Consider the following 16,442-nt stretch of genomic DNA (forward strand, 5'->3'; position numbering starts at 1 on the left):
AAAATTCTGACTCTGCCCCATGGTATTTAAACTCGGTGAAGATGACATTGTCTCTTGACAGGGCCTTCTCTAATGGATTGATTGGAAAATACCTAAGTAGTATTTTCTTCAATTTCCAATAAAAAATCTTGAAATTTCTTTCCAAAATTAGCCATATTCAAAAGCTTTTCAATTATACCATTAATCATAGTTTGGCCCAACTACAATAAAATCCTGGCTCCACCCCGCACATCATTATTCATAGGTTGCCCTCACTACAATAAAATTCTGACTCTGCCCCATGGTATTTAAACTTGGTGAAGATGACATTGTCTCTTGACAGGGCCTTCTCTAATGGATTGATTGGAAAATACCTAAGTAGTATTTTCTTCAATTTCCAATAAAAATTCTTGAAATTTCTTTCCAAAATTAGCCATATTCAAAAGCTTTTCAATTATACCATTAATCATAGGTTGCCTCACTACAATAAAATCCTGACTTTTTGGACGAGTTTTTCGATACAATTGAGACGTCTCATGAGACAAATCAATAAATTGCACTGTGACTCATAAATCTCGGTCAAAAAATGGCTTTTTCAGTTGGGCTCGTTCAGCTCTGATACCGAGTTAACTCGGACAATACGTCTCGGTCTTGGACGAGTTTAAAAACCATGCTCTGCCTTTATTTGTAGATGATCCCATTCCCATGCATTAATTCGTGCGAACTGGGAAGCTTTCGTGAATCTGTCTGTTTCCTTCTCTCTTTCTCCTTTAAATCTCGTCCACTTTTTTTCTCTCCTCTCCACCACCTCCACTTCGTTATGACTTCTCTGTCCACTCTCCTCCGCCTCTCTCCAGCAGTTCCTCACGTACGACAGTCTTTTTCCATCTCTTCCTTCCCAATATCAGATTCATCAATAGTTTTTTCGAGTAAGTTTAGTTTCTCTTTAATATATAATTCACGTTCAGTTCTCGGGTAACTAACTAAGATCAATTTGCTGGAAACCTCACACACACACACACACACACACACACACACACAAACTCTTTATTATTGCTTTAACGAGTAGTTGAATTTTTCTTACTAATATGCAGTACCTTAAATTTGTTTTCTCTACATATGAAGATCATCATTGGTTCGATGATCTAATCCAAATTGTTTCTTGTAGAAGAATTTGAATAACGGTTTTAAAATACTTGAATGATTTTTTTTTTTTTTTTTTTTTGTTTTGTTTGAGGGGTGGGGATCGTCTTTAGCTCCATTTTCAAGGGAATTATCACATGTTTTGCTGGAGAATCGAAGAAAACTATTTGGATTTTGGATTGGTCTTATTGTCTTTTTTTTTTAATTATTAGTGCATCAAGGTTTGGTTATGGTTATAACTTATAACCAAGTGGAAATAATGGCAGTATCGTAATTATATATAGGGAGCAGTTCAGCAGCCCTAAAGTTTGCCAAACATTGTGCCAAACATTTTCCAAAATATGGGTTAGAAATTTTTGAATGAGCTGATTTTTTGTGAGGATGATCTCTATGATGAGGAGATCATCCTCACCAAAAATCAGCCTATTCCAAAACTTTTAACCCCATCAAAAGTGATTTACAAAAATTGGACGGTCCACGATTCTTCAATTTGTAAACTAGGGTTAGAAATTTCAAAATAAGCTGATTTTGGTGAGGATGATCTCTTAATCGTAGAGATCATCCTCACAAAAAATCAGCTCATTCCAAAATTTCTAACCCATGTTTTGAAAAATGTTTGGCAAACTTTAGGACTACTGAACCGCTCCCTTATATATATATATATATATATATTTAAGAACGTTTTAAGTATTCCTCATTTTTTAATAGCATGCAATTATTAAATCAATCCTTATTTTACTACCTTAATTTTATTGTATTTTTTTTTCCTTTTTTCACTCTCTTTTATTAGATGTCTGGTTGAACGATATACCAGCCAACATTAGTCTTCTTCATTGGAGATGCAATTCGATATCAAAACCCCATGCTCAAGGTAAGAAAAAAATTGTATATAGGAAGAACTAACATTTAAGGTTTTATGATGATGTTAGCAATCTTTTCAATTTTTGATTTTATAAAATATCCTTTAAATATATTTATTATTTTGTCTTTTAGTGAAAAAAAAAAATAAAAAAAAATAAGAGTATCATTGTCATAGTACAATAGTATTTTTGTAAATAAAATTTTTGAATCTTTTTTTACGTTTATAAATATATCCTTAAAGATGACATTAACACATTTCTTTTTTCACTAATAGACAAAATAGTAAAAACTAAGGGTTTTGAAACTTACTAACATCCCCATGAACTCTTGGGACTAGCATTCCTCAAAATATATTTTTAAATTACATAAATTTATGCAATCATTTGTGCAGCATACACAGAAGTGTTGGATGGCAAACCCATCATCAAATGTGGATAGATAATTGAAGAAGGTGACAAAAAAGGGAAAGCTCTTAGGGTAATCTACTTTCAAATTTTGACCTACTTTTACAAGTTACATGAAAGTTATTCAAGGTTTAAATATAATTAACTTGATGAATGAAGGTACCAGAATTAAATAAAGTAGAGGAGATGATTAACATGATCAAAGCAATGTTGGGTTCCATGGAAGACGGAGAAATAAGCAGCTCCGCCTATGACACAGCATGGGTTGCTCTTGTTGAAGATATTCAAGGAAGTGGTGCTCCGCAATTCCCTTCAAGCCTTCAATGGATTGTCGAGAATCAACTCTCAGATGGTTCTTGGGGTGATCGTTTTGTGTTCTCCACTCATGATCGGATAATTAACACTTTAGCATGTGTGATTGCATTAAAGTCATGGAACATTTACCCTCAAAGATGCGAAAAAGGTTTATAGAGACACCACTTTCTTTAAATAATTTAGATCTTGACTTAGCTATGGCGGTAAGTTAATTTAGCCAATCACATTGTTTGATAGGAATGGATTTTATTCGAGAAAACATGAGTAAGCTCGGAGATGAGAACATTGAACACATGCCTATCGGCTTTGAAGTTGCTTTCCCTTCTCTGATTGAAATTGCTCAAAAGATAGACTTGGAAGTTCCTGAGGATTCTCCTATCTTGCAAGATATATATGCGAAGAGAAATGTAAAACTCACAAGGTAGTTTTGGAACGCATACCTCAACATATATAGGAGATGCTAACGTCTAATACAAGCATTTAATATTAGTAACCTTTTAATATCTTCTTTTTCTATAAAATTCCTTGGAAAGTCTATCTTTTGTTGTCTTCTAGTGGCAAAGAGCTAGAATTTTATTGTTATTATAAGAATTTTATTTATTTTTACTGATGTGATTCTTATGTGAACTAGGATACCAAAGGACATGATGCACATTGTGCCTACAACACTACTCTATAGCTTGGAAGGGATGTCTGATTTAGATTGGGAAAGGCTTCTCAACTTGCAATGCTTAGATGGGTCTTTCTTGTTTTCGCCATCATCGACAGCATTCGCTCTTATGCAGACTAAAGATGAAAAATGCCTGGAATATCTTAAGAAAGCTGTTAACAAATTCAATGGGGGAGGTGAAGCATCTTCTACCATTTCTATTTTTATAGCTAAATAGTGTTTCCTTTACTCTTCATGTGTTTGTTTACAACTCTTTTATGGTCCATGAAATCTTTTTCAGTCCCTAATGTCTACCCTGTTGACTTGTTCGAGCGTATTTGGGTTGTTGATCGCTTGGAACGCCTTGGGATTTCCTGATATTTCCAATCAGAGATTAAAGAATGTCTAAATTATGTCTATAGGTACTAAGATAAATGTGGATTAACCCATTTCATGTAACTTCCATCTCATACTGAGCAATAGGATTTCAAATTCGATGCCAGATATTGGGCTGAAGATGGAATCTGTTGGGCTAGAAATTCAAGAGTTAAAGACATCGATGACACTGCCATGGGTTTTAGGCTTCTAAGATTACATGGGCATGAGGTCTCGGCTGGTAAATTATGAACAGAAGTTTCTTCTTACCATGCTTGCTTTGCACTCCATCAATTGTACATATTTTTTTTTAAAAACCCTTTCATTATTATTCATAGACAAGAAATTTTTTAATTTATTGCTTTGGATCCCTTTTTACCTCATAATAATAGTTCAATCCATAAAATTTTCAAACTACACTATTGTCCATTGTAGATGTATTTCAGCATTTCGAGAATGGTGGTGAGTTCTTCGGCTGTTCCGGACAATCAAACCAGGCTGTTACCGGGATATTTAACTTATATAGAGCCTCTCAAGTGTTGTTCCCCCAAGAGAAGATTCTAGAAGAAGCTAAGACATTTTCATATAAATTTCTCAGAGAAAAAGAATCTTCTAAGAAGCTTCTAGATAAATGGATTATAACCAAGGACTTGCCCGGCGAGGTACATTCGAGAAATATATTATCACTTTTGTTTTTTTTTACTTTTATGCATGGTTATATTATTGCCTTGAACTATATCCTTTTAATAGAAAAAAAAATGTAAATTCTAATTTTAGGTGGGATACGCCCTCGATGTCCCTTGGTATGCTAGTTTACCTCGCATAGAGACCAGATTCTATGTCGAGCAATATGGAGGGGAAGACGATGTGTGGATTGGGAAGACGCTCTACAGGTTCTTATTTGTTTATCCCTCCAAGTTTGCCCCCAAAATATTAATTTTTGATTTTATCTTTCTACTCATTTATTTCAATATCCTTGTTACAGTTATTCTAAAAACATGTTGATTTTTGACTTATTATTATTCAGTTTCATAAAGCATAATTGTTCTACTTGTTGTCTTGTATAATTTTCGACCTTTAATTTGTTATTCCTTTTTACTAATTAGGATGCCTTATGTTAACAACAACATCTACCTCGAGCTCGCAAAATTAGACTTCAACAATTGCCAAGCGATACATCAGATCGAATGGGTCAATATACAAAAGTGAGTGATGGAGCAATCCCGACTTCACTCATATAATTACTAAAATGACATTAAATTTAAATATTAATATGGTTGCGACGCTACCCTATGCAGGTGGTACGCAGAGTACAATCTTCGAGAGTTTGGCATAAGCAGAAAAACAGTTCTCCAAACTTATTTTGTTGCAATGGCAAGCATATTTGAGCCTGAAAGGTCACTTGAGCGACTCGCATGGACCCAAACTGCAGTCCTTATCGAGGCAATTTCTTCACATTTTGAGGTGGCAAATTTAATCGAGCAAAGAAAAGCCTTCATCAATGATTTCATTAATTCCATTACCAGAGATGAAATTAAGATTAATAATAATACAAGGTAAAATCTTTAACTGAGAATACATTTATATGCAGGATAAATTTATTTGATAGGAATCATATCCTTTCGGTAAATATATTATTCACGTGATTTAATCAATAATAGATAAATTTTTTTTATTAAAATAAATAAATCAAATTTACCGTTGACCTGATCCATGAGTAGATTTCTTAGATTGTACCTCCGAATATTTTTTTAGTGTGTAGTAGTATTTAAAGTGAGTTGACCAGTCAACTTTAGGTTAAAATAAGACAAACAACTACCACATCATCATATATTTTATGTTAAGGTAAAAAAAAAAAAAAAAAAATCTGATTCTTGTCTTTCTATTGCCAAACTCCTCTTAACCCATCATTGGTGAATCTTCACATCAATTAATATATTATTTCTAACGATTATATCTTAACTTCTTTTTTTTAATAAATCAATAAATTAGGGTTTCAAGTTCAACCCAATTTAAAAAAAGCTCGATAAGTATTTGTTATATTAGAAAGCACAAGATACTAGTGATTGTGTCTAATGCCCAACTTTTTTATTATTTAAAATAAAAAACAAAGAAAAATATTTAGACATTAATGATCATTTTATTTATAATTGAATTGAAAAATGACTGATCACTGATGTATAAACACATGATCCTGATCATGTACATACATAGTCCAATGAATAATTTAAGTCCAAAAACTTCTTGAACCCTTTTTTACACTTAAAAAAAAAATGACTTGCTCAGTAAGAACCAAAAAAAAAAACCAGAACATGAATCTTGATGTGTATGTATCTTGATACGTACATTTCCCTTTTATAGGATTTTGTTAACGCCTGCCTTTAAAGTACATTGAATATGTATTGGAATTTGAATTTCATATAAAAAAATGCCCTCAATTTGTTTTTTATTTTAAAAATACCTACAGATGCTTGTTCCCTGGACATGTTTAATGCACTTAAACGTGTGCCTGCCTTTAAGGCTTGCGTTAACAAGATCCATATTTAATATACAACAAAATTTTCGTTACTCACTGTAATCTATCAACATTTTATGAGACGGACACGTATTAGAGTTGGGATTGAACTTGGGGTCAAACGTTAATTTGATATCGACAGCGACATTGAAATCGAAAGGTTATTTTGTAGGTTGTCGAAGTCAAGTTGGAAGACGACAGGAGAGAGACTCGTCCTTGCTCTGCTTGGAACTTTAAACCACCTCTCATTGCTGGCGCACGGTACAGATGTTCGTCATCACTTACAACGCTCTGTGAGTAAAAGCTAGCCCACGATCGATCAAATTACAGATTTCAAGGGACAAGTGTATAATAATAATAATAATTATTATTATTATTATGTGCTGTACTTGTAACTTGTTTTCACTACTATTATTATTATTATTATTATTATGACCACGTACAGCACAATGTGAAAAAGCACAAATTTAATGGACTAAGAGGTCGTATTTTTCATTGTCAAATTATTCTTTTCGACGGATCGGGACTATTAAATTAATGAAGGATGGGAGAAATTCAATAGTTCTAAGCCGTCAAATCTAGGAACATCAAGAATTTCGATGGTCATAGACTATTAAAATTTAGTTTCTAAAATTTGTAGGCCTTGGCCTGTCAATTTTTTCTATTGAATTTTTCAATTTTCACGTAATGCAATTGCAGTGGGAGACTTGGTTGCTGACATGGCAAAGTGAAGAAGAAGAATACAAAGAAGTAGAACACTTGGTGCGCATGATAACACTGTGTGCAGGCCGTTCCCACTCGGAAGAGCTGTTGTCTCATCCCCATTACAAGAAGCTAGTCAACCTCACCAACAAAATTTGTCACCAACTTCGTTGTACTCGTAAGTCAAAAGAGGTAAATGTGAACGTACCTTTTGGAGTCTTATCATAATATTTGGTCACGAGTCGGTTTCGATTCGGGTATCAATGTACCCGGATCCAAAATTAGTGATATTTTGTTATTTGTTGTGTTATGTTATCCTCCTCCATGCTCGCATGTCATGTGTTCACGTATCATGTCTCAATTCATATCTCTACATGTTTTGACCTAATTCAGCCCACACATGCTCATGGGTATTGAGTTTAGTCCCACATCGAACACTCATTACCTTGTCTCTCTCCTGATAAGTTCTTGGGCTTCTCTACTCATTGTCATTTGATTTTCAATTGGACCTCCAAACTAATCATGGTATCAAAGCGCTAAGTATGTTTAGGTCACGGGTTCAAGTCTTTTTGAAAGAATATTTCACCTTATGGATGAAGGGGAGTGTTGAGTGTTGAGTGTTGTATTATCTGCCTTTGCTCCATGTTTACACGTTGAAAAATCGTGGACCGTCCATTTTTTGTAAATCAATTTTGATGGGGTTAGAAGTTTTGGAATGAGCTGATTTTTGGTGAGGATGATCTCCTCACCATAGAGATCATCCTCATAAAAAATCAGCTCATTCCGAAACTTCTAACCCATGTAAGACAAAACGCGTTTGTTAAAGTGTGTGGTAAAACTTAGGGTGCCGAACGGGACCCATATATATATATATGTATGGGTTAGGATCTATGTACACAAATATCTACAACGTGTTTTGTCCTATGTGGGCTAAAAGTTTCGGATTGAACTGATTTTTGGTGAGGATGATCTCTATGACGAGAAAATCATCCTCACCAAAAATAAGCTAATTCTAAAACTTCTGACCCCATATGTATGAGTTGAAGAATTGTTGACCGTCCATGTTTTGTAAATCACTTTAACGAGGTTAAATGTTTTAGATTGATCTGATTTTTGGTGAGGATAATCTTCTTGTCATAGAGATTATCCTCACAAAAAATCAACTCAATCTGAAATTTTATCCCACATAGGATAAAACATGTTGTAGATATATGAATAGATATATGTGTACACGGATGATGATCTTATATATATATAACAAAAATGCACACTTCCCCAATTTGATCTTTTACGGTAAACACCTCATCTGTTCCTTTTTTTTCTTACTCATTAAAGAGTATGCATTAAACAATTTAGATCATTTGATTACATTTTTTGAACTTTGATTGTGCTATTAGGTCCACAAAAAGAAAATCAACGAATTTTTTTTTAAAAGAATGGCCAGTCTTTCGGTTGATTCCGACATGCAAGAGCTTGTACAATATGTGCTTCAGAGCTCAGATGACACTAACATAGATTGCAAGATCAAGAAAATGTTCCTCATTGTTGCAAAGAGCTTCTTTTACACCGCCTACTGCACATCCACAATGATTGACTTCCACATTGCAAAAGTGCTCTTCGAAAGGGTAGTTTGATCATATTATGCAATGATATTATTGTTATACTTGCATGTAATCATACTAAAAATAGGAAATAATTCAATTAATTTAATCTTATAGCATTGTATAGTTTAAGTTTATTTTGATAGTAGTCTAAAAGGTCGTGGGTAAAGATATAGAGTACATATATGAGCATATTTGAAAATGTTATAAAATCTAGGAAATGTTAAATTTTAGAGTGAATTACTATTTCATGAGCTGAAAATGAGTTATTTACCATTGAGTCTCACTGTTCATTTTAATTATTAAAATGTGAATGACCACGTTTTTGTTAAAAAAAATTCAGAACGATAATTAAAATGAATAGTGAGTTGGAATTGTAAATTCGTTAAAAGTTGATGTGGTGTTAGTAAAAGTTGGTGTGGCAATAGTAACTCTCTTAATTTACTATGAATTATCTTAGACCTATCATCTAAAAGGATATCATTCTATTTAAAATTTAAAAGAGAAACACTTTCCTTACTTTGTAAAGATTTTAAGCCTTATAAGGATTGTTTTGCTGAAATGGATTACCACATTGGCCATCCAATTCCAAAGCCCTTTAGATCTCATGCAAAAATTCATAAAAAAAAAAAAAAAAACAATTTTCTTTCAACTTGATCCAAGGTTTTTAAAATTGACGGCTACCAGACTTCCACATAACTCCCAAATTTAAAATTAAAATTCAATGGTGAAAATAACATTTTTTTTCTTTCAAGGTTCATACAATTTTGCCCTCTACAACTCTAAAACATCGGATCATAGCTTTGGATGCCACAAGTTGACCCTAAAGACCCTTAGTGAGGTGAAATCCTTACCAACTTAATAAGACTAGTTGGACACAATTAAAAATTCTTGGAGGAATTAGGCTCTGGTCTCTTTCCTCTCCTCTCTCTCTCCCTCCCTCAAATTTTTTATATGTTATTCTTACTGCTTCAGAGTTAGAACATGGTTAATGACATGAAATGTTTCATATTTATTCTTAATTTTTTTTAATTAAAATACATATTGCTTCCAAGCAGGTTTATGGGATAGTGGTAATCCATATAACCGAAACAAAACCAACCTTAGTTTGAATTGGTTAGGTTCAGTTCTATGGACAATTCAGTTTGATTCTAGTTCTAGTGGTCAACTCAATTTTGATTGGGCCCTGATCGAACCAAACCTAACTAAGTTGCACTCCTAGAAGAGATGATAAAATGTCCTTATCAAAATTTTGACAAATACATTAGAAGAGTGGGTCAGTTCTGATTCGGTTGCTAAGGTAATTAGAATCACAATCATTATAAATTCTTGATTTTGGTACTTGTTGAGTTTGATTCTCAAGAACCGAGAACAAAATATTTCAAATTATTACCAAAAATAAATAAAAATCCTTTAAAAAAATTAACATTATTTCTATAAAAGTATCAACTATTACCATTTGTTCCACTAAAGATATGAACTGACTTTTCGAAAATTAAAATTCATATTCTTTATATGTAATATTTTTTAGAAGAAAGAGTTTATTTTGAACTCCATGCCTAATTTATATGGAAAATTAAAAACTCTATGTAATTTGTATTAATTTTAAAGTGTAGGAAAACATTAAATCATGACATTGGGAATTTAATAATCTCCACTATTTTTAATATTAATGTCCACGACATTGGGAGTTTAATAATCTCCACAATTTTTAATATTAATCTCCTTATCATAGAGATCATCCTCACCAAAAATCAGTCTGTTCTGAAACTCCTTACTCATGCATTGAAAAAATGTTTGGTTCTCTTTAGGGCCTTTGAACGCCATCCTATATATATATATATAGAGAAAATGTTCGGTACCCTACTATTCGCCCTATGTGTTTTGTCTTACATGGGTTAGAAGTTTTAGAATGGGCTGATTTATGTGAGGATGATCCTCTCACCAAATTTCTTTTCCGTCCTAAAGAAATATATATTTTCCTAATAATTAAGCAATATTTATGAATCAATGGTAGAAAAATAAAACGATTGTTGAAATTAAATCCAACAGTTCATCAACAACTCATGTATCAAACAACTAGCTCAACCCTCTTTCCAACGTGCCTTCTTCAAGCCAATTGAAGGAAAATGTGTCAACCTTGCAGATCAACACTCACCCATCAATAGTACAATGCATCAAGAATTTTGTTGGTTAGAGGTTGAAGATTAGAGACTTTGGGAGAAAACTAAGGTTAGAAGTTGAAGATGACAAAGTTTAGAAGGAAAATCCAAGGTTTTGTTGCTAGAGGTTGCAGATGACATATTTTGGGAGAAAAATCAAGTGTTCTATTGGCTAGAGGTTGAAGATAACATATTTTGGGAGAAAATCAAGAGTTCTTCTTACTTGAGGTTGAAGATGAGGGCATTAGGTCATCTAACAAATTTATTTATTTATTTATTATTGATTTTTTACTCTTTATGTTCTTCAAGTACTTTACTTGGGCCTTTTATCTTCCACCACATTTTCCTTGGACTCAAAATAGTTGTTCTTAATCATTTTCTCACTTATTCTTTTGTCTTCAATCCTCAACCTCATAGTTAAGTCTTCAAACTTCATCTATTTGCATTCGTACTTCAAATAATTTTTAAAATCTTTCTAAGAAGGCGATAAATTTTCAATTATTGATGTCACTTAAAAGGATTTACTAACTGACAAGCCTTCTGCATGAATTTTATGAATGGCAATATGAAGTTCTTGGACTTGACTTATCACTGTCTTGGAATCGAAAGTTTTAAAGTCTACGAATTTGCCAATGATTAATTTTTTAGGTCCAGCATCTTTTGTTTATATTTTTGTCCAAAGATTTCAATAGTTCTTTTGCAATAGTGATTTAGCTGTATACATTATACAAAGTGTAGTCCAATCCGTTGATGATATAATTCCTACGCAGAAAATCAAAATGTTTCCAAGTTTTGAAAATATTAATAGTTATATTATCAGTCTCATAATTTTTAAGAATATGAGTATCCTCTTGAAGAAAATTGCATCAAATTCAATATTGTCAAGTATAATAATATTTTTTTGTTGTCAACATTTGGAATCCAAGCCATTAAACTTCTCAAATGTTTCTTGGTGGTTCATAGGAGGATTTATCTTAATCTATGAAACTAGGATCACAAAGAATTGAAAACAAATCTGTTTTAAGATTGTAAGTACCCGTGACAATCTAGTTTCACTAAAAAAACATATAAAAAAAATTAACAAAAAAAAAAAAAAGAAAAAATATCCAAATCTGAAAGAGAAAAATAAAGGAGAAATTGATCCAGATTTGTGTTCAACACAATGTCCTTAAGAAAAATTTGTTCCAGTTATTTTGTGCTTATAATTTTGAGAACAACTGTCTCCTAGGATATAATAATCACAATATAGAGGTAGCACTTCAATCTGCACGTCTAACGAATCGAACGCTTTTGTTTGTACTCTCAAAGAATGCACACGAAAATCAAAATGCAAAGTAATAAAAAATCAATGGTGAAAGACATGTAAATAGGAAAGGAAGAAACATCGAGTCTATCAGAACATACAAGGTGTGTCTTTTAAGAGACATCCTTTCTAGACAAACATAAATAAAAAATGGATGGAATTAAAAGGTTATGCACCTTCAACGAAATACTAAAGATAGGATTCAGATTAAGCCCATGCCCAAAACTAGTTCCAACAAAAAAATGTTCTTTCTTGCATACCCACGTAAAGTCAAATGGTCGAGATTTGCACTCCCTTTACACACTCATCGTGTACACGTATACGCACATGCACGACGGATTTTCTGATCATTAGTAATTAATCCTTCTTAAACCCATGGGCCTCTTGCATGTGTATGAGCTTATCCATGTATCTTTCTTATATTTACTTAAGTGATATGAGAAGTTCTATATAAGAACTAGACATTTTTTTATACCTATCTGATGTGAGATTAAAGAGTTCCACAAACCATACAAAAGCAAATAATGACTAATAAAGGAGTTTTAGAATCAATTTCCCATTCACTCATAAAGGATTTTAGACAACTTGTAAATTAGAAATATTCTCTTTGATGAGAAGCATAGGTACCCAAATGGGCCCACCTCAAACAAAATGTGGGCCCTACTTATAACATGGCTCAAAGTGACCCACTTGGCCAATGTTGCCAAGTAAAACAATATTTTCTGTTACCAATGTTTGAAATCCCAGTCATTAAACATCTCGGGTTTTTCTTGGTGGTTCACAAGAGGATTCATGTCAATCTATGAAATCAAAATCACAAAGAATTAAAAACAAATCTATCTTAAGATTGTAAATAACTGTGAAAATCTGGTTTTACTAAAAGAACACAAAAACGTAACAAATAGGGAATAAAGAAAAATCCAAATCTGAAAGAGAAAAGCAAAGGAGAAATTGATCGAGTCTTGTGTTCAACACAAGGTTTTTAAGACAAATTTGTTTTTAATTTCTTTGTGATTCTGTTTTCACTGATTAAGATGAATCCTCTTATGAACTACCAAGAACAATTCAAGAAGTTTAATGGCTCGGATTTCAAATGTTAGAAACTAAAAATGTTATTCTACTCAGACAACATTGAATCTGACGAAATTCCTTCAAGAGGATGCTCCCGTTCTTGAAAAAAATGAGACTCATAGTACAATTGTTTCTACCATCGAAGCTTGGAAACCTTTTGATTTTCTGTGTTGGAACTATATATCCTTAACGGGATCCAAAAGAGTTTGAATGAAGTTAAATCTCTTTGTTACGTGTGGTAAATGCAAACACATGGGTTGGTTCCATGCATCTCAGGTTCAAGAACTTTTGAGTTTGAATATGATTATTGGTGTGGGTTTTGATCCCATGCATATTAGATTCAAGAAGCATTGCATATAGTTTTTGGTAACCAATAAAACTGGGCTCATGTCATCTATGATTTGTCAATTTGGCTCAAGGAATTGTCGGCTCATAAGTGAAGAATTGTCAATGTGTTTTATAATGTAACAACTGGCTGACTGGCACAGTTGAAGAAAGTCTTAAAGGTGAGAATTTCTAATACGTGGGGCAAGCTGTTATGTTTTGAAGGGCACGTGGAAATTATCCAATTCCTATTAACACCGGTTGAATTAGTGGTTTGGAGATTTCTCTAATCCCTCTCTGTGTTTGAGTTGAGGTGAAAGACTCAGCATTGATTTCTTTATTATAAAAAAATATCCTCTTGTAGTTCTATTGTAGAAAAGTAAAAGAGTAAAGGAGTGATTCCTTGGCCCATGAGCTATGAAGCCCAACTCCATCCTTTAATTCCTAAGCCCAAGGCCAATATCCTAAAATCCTATGACATCTAATGTGAGTTTTAACTGTAACCTGAACTTACAGTGGTAGAGGTGGAATGAAGGAAACCCTTGATTTTTCTACCAAAAATTAAAATAAAAGTAAAAAAATTATATCAACATCAAGATCTTGTTCAAAACTTCAATTTCTTGAAGAAAATCCTTGATTTCTCTACCTAAAATCACAACATCTTCAAGATCTTGTTCAATTTCGACTCCAAATCCTTGAGAAGAAAATGCTTGATTCTTTACCCAAAACTCCAACATCTTTAAACCCTTCAACATTGAACCCTTTGAAGAAAATCTTTTTTTTTTTTTTTTTGCCAAAAATTTATCGGCCTCTAATTGGCCCTCAGGATTCACTCCTTATGGCCCAAATGGCTTGAATGTATGACCATTATTATTGCTTAAAATCGTAGCCTGGATGTGTCATCATGATAGCTTGAATTAGCTAGATATGAGGGATTGTCCTCCTTAGGTGGACAACAAAATTATGTCTTTTAAAGAAATGATTGGTTATGCATTGCAAATGGCTTTAACCAGTGGTGTGCCTTTGGGAGCCAAGGAAATTGGCTTAGGCCATTTTCATTTGGGCTGGCCCATCCATGGATCAACCTTCAAAGTCATTACAAGACCAAACATAAACGGATAAGTTCGTCGAGTACTTCATGAAGAAATGAAAAAAAAAAAAAAGAATGCAAAGATTACAAGGTCAAGACACATGTGAATGATACCCTCCAAGCACAAGCTCACACATTTGCAAAGGAAACTCACAAAATACAAGTCAAAAAAGGTATTTAAAAAAAATCATCTCAATGTTCAACTTAGGTTGAAAGGGAAAAAAAAAAAAAAATAAAAAAAGTTTGTCTTCAACATGGACAATGATAATTCGTCCTCAGCTACGCTTGCAGCAATGCATCCTTGAGGGGGCATTACTAGACATCACAATTTTAAATTGATCGTGACATTTTCAAAAATCACCATAAAGTCTCTAAAAATCCTAAATAGACCCACACATCCAAATTGGGCCAATTGGTTAGGATAGGGATCTTAAAGCTTGGGTTTTGGGTAGTCACATATAAAGCTTACCATCTAATAAACCCAAACGATCCACACTAAAGATTGGGTTCTACACTCAAACATATAAGTGAAGCCCACCAAAAATTTATAGTCCTCAAATTTGAAATTTGACCAAATTAACCTTTAGACCAACAAATCAAAACTCATAAATCAGGGGCATAGTTGAAAACTTAATTGATTTTAAGTCTATAAATACTAAAGCCTCCTTCATTTGAGAGGATCGATGATCATTTTCTCTTAGAAGATAGAAGTTCTCCTTTAAAAAAAAAAGAAACCCTTAAGCCCTTCTCCATATACAAAACAAGTTTCTTCAAGAAGATAAAGTTCACGTAAAGTCAAATGATCGAGATTTGCACTCCCTTTACACACTCATCGTGTACACGTATACGCACATGCACGACGGATTTTCTGATCATTAGTAATTAATCCTTCTTAAAGCCCATGGGCCTCTTGCATGTGTATGAGCTTACCCATGTATCTTTCTTATATTTACTTAAGTGATATGAGAAGTTCTATATAAGAACTAGACATTTTTTATACCTATCTGATGTGAGATTAAAAGAGTTCCACAAACCATACAAAAGCAAATAATGACTAATAAAGGAGTTTTAGAATCAATTTCCATTCACTATAAAAGGATTTTAGACACTTGTAAATTAGAAATATTCTCTTTGATGAGAGCATAAGTACCCAAATGGGCCCACCTCAAACAAAGTGTGGGCCCTACTTTAACAATGGCTCAAAGTGACCCACTTGGCCAATGTTGCCAAGTAAAACAATATTTTCTGTTACCAATGTTTGAAATCCCAGTCATTAAACATCTCGGGTTTTTCTTGTGGTTCACAAGAGGATTCATGTCAATCTATGAAATCAAAATCACAAAGAATTAAAAACAAATCTATCTTAAGATTGTAAATAACCGTGAAAAAATCTGGTTTTACTAAAAGAACACAAAAACGTAACAAATAGGGAATAAAGAAAATCCAAATCTGAAAGAGAAAAGCAAAGGAGAAATTGATCGAGTCTTGTGTTCACACAAGGTTTTATAAGACAAATTTGTTTTAATTTCTTTGTGATTCTGTTTTCACTGATTAAGATGAATCCTCTTTTATGAACTACCAAGAACAATTCAAGAAGTTTAATGGCTCGGATTTCAAATGTTAGAAACTAAAAATGTTATTCTACTCAGACAACATTGAATCTGACGAAATTCCTTCAAGAGGATGCTCCCGTTCTTGAAAAAAATGAGACTCATAGTACAATTGTTTCTTTCTACCATCGAAGCTTGGAAACCTTTGATTTTCTGTGTTTGGAACTATATATCCTTAACGGGATCCAAAGAGTTTGAATGAAGTTAAATCTCTTTGTTACGTGTGGTAAATGCAAACACATGGGTTGGTTCCATGCATCTCAGGTTCAAGAACTTTTTTGAGTAAGGTTTTTCATTAATATTTCCTTCTCAAAAAACCTAGGGGGGAAGGGTGTCTA

At 33.1% G+C, this 16,442-nt stretch overlaps 1 pseudogene across 1 annotated transcript; it reads left to right on the forward strand.

The window, feature by feature from the left end:
* The first annotated feature begins 2,540 nt into the window (after positions 1 to 2,540).
* LOC147404487 ((-)-kolavenyl diphosphate synthase TPS28, chloroplastic-like) lies at positions 2,541 to 8,615 on the forward strand (annotated as a pseudogene). The gene is made up of 12 exons (XR_015177285.1): positions 2,541 to 2,850; positions 2,940 to 3,123; positions 3,334 to 3,548; positions 3,653 to 3,773; positions 3,855 to 3,967; positions 4,162 to 4,388; positions 4,504 to 4,619; positions 4,833 to 4,931; positions 5,025 to 5,282; positions 6,414 to 6,534; positions 6,941 to 7,188; positions 8,379 to 8,615. The product of XR_015177285.1 is annotated as a (-)-kolavenyl diphosphate synthase TPS28, chloroplastic-like (transcript).
* Positions 8,616 to 16,442: the final 7,827 nt, after the last annotated feature.

The sequence above is a fragment of the Akebia trifoliata genome, chromosome 4 (assembly GCF_017979445.1).
Source record: "Akebia trifoliata isolate Shusen 1 chromosome 4, ASM1797944v1, whole genome shotgun sequence".
In the NCBI taxonomy this organism is placed as follows: domain Eukaryota; kingdom Viridiplantae; phylum Streptophyta; class Magnoliopsida; order Ranunculales; family Lardizabalaceae; genus Akebia; species Akebia trifoliata.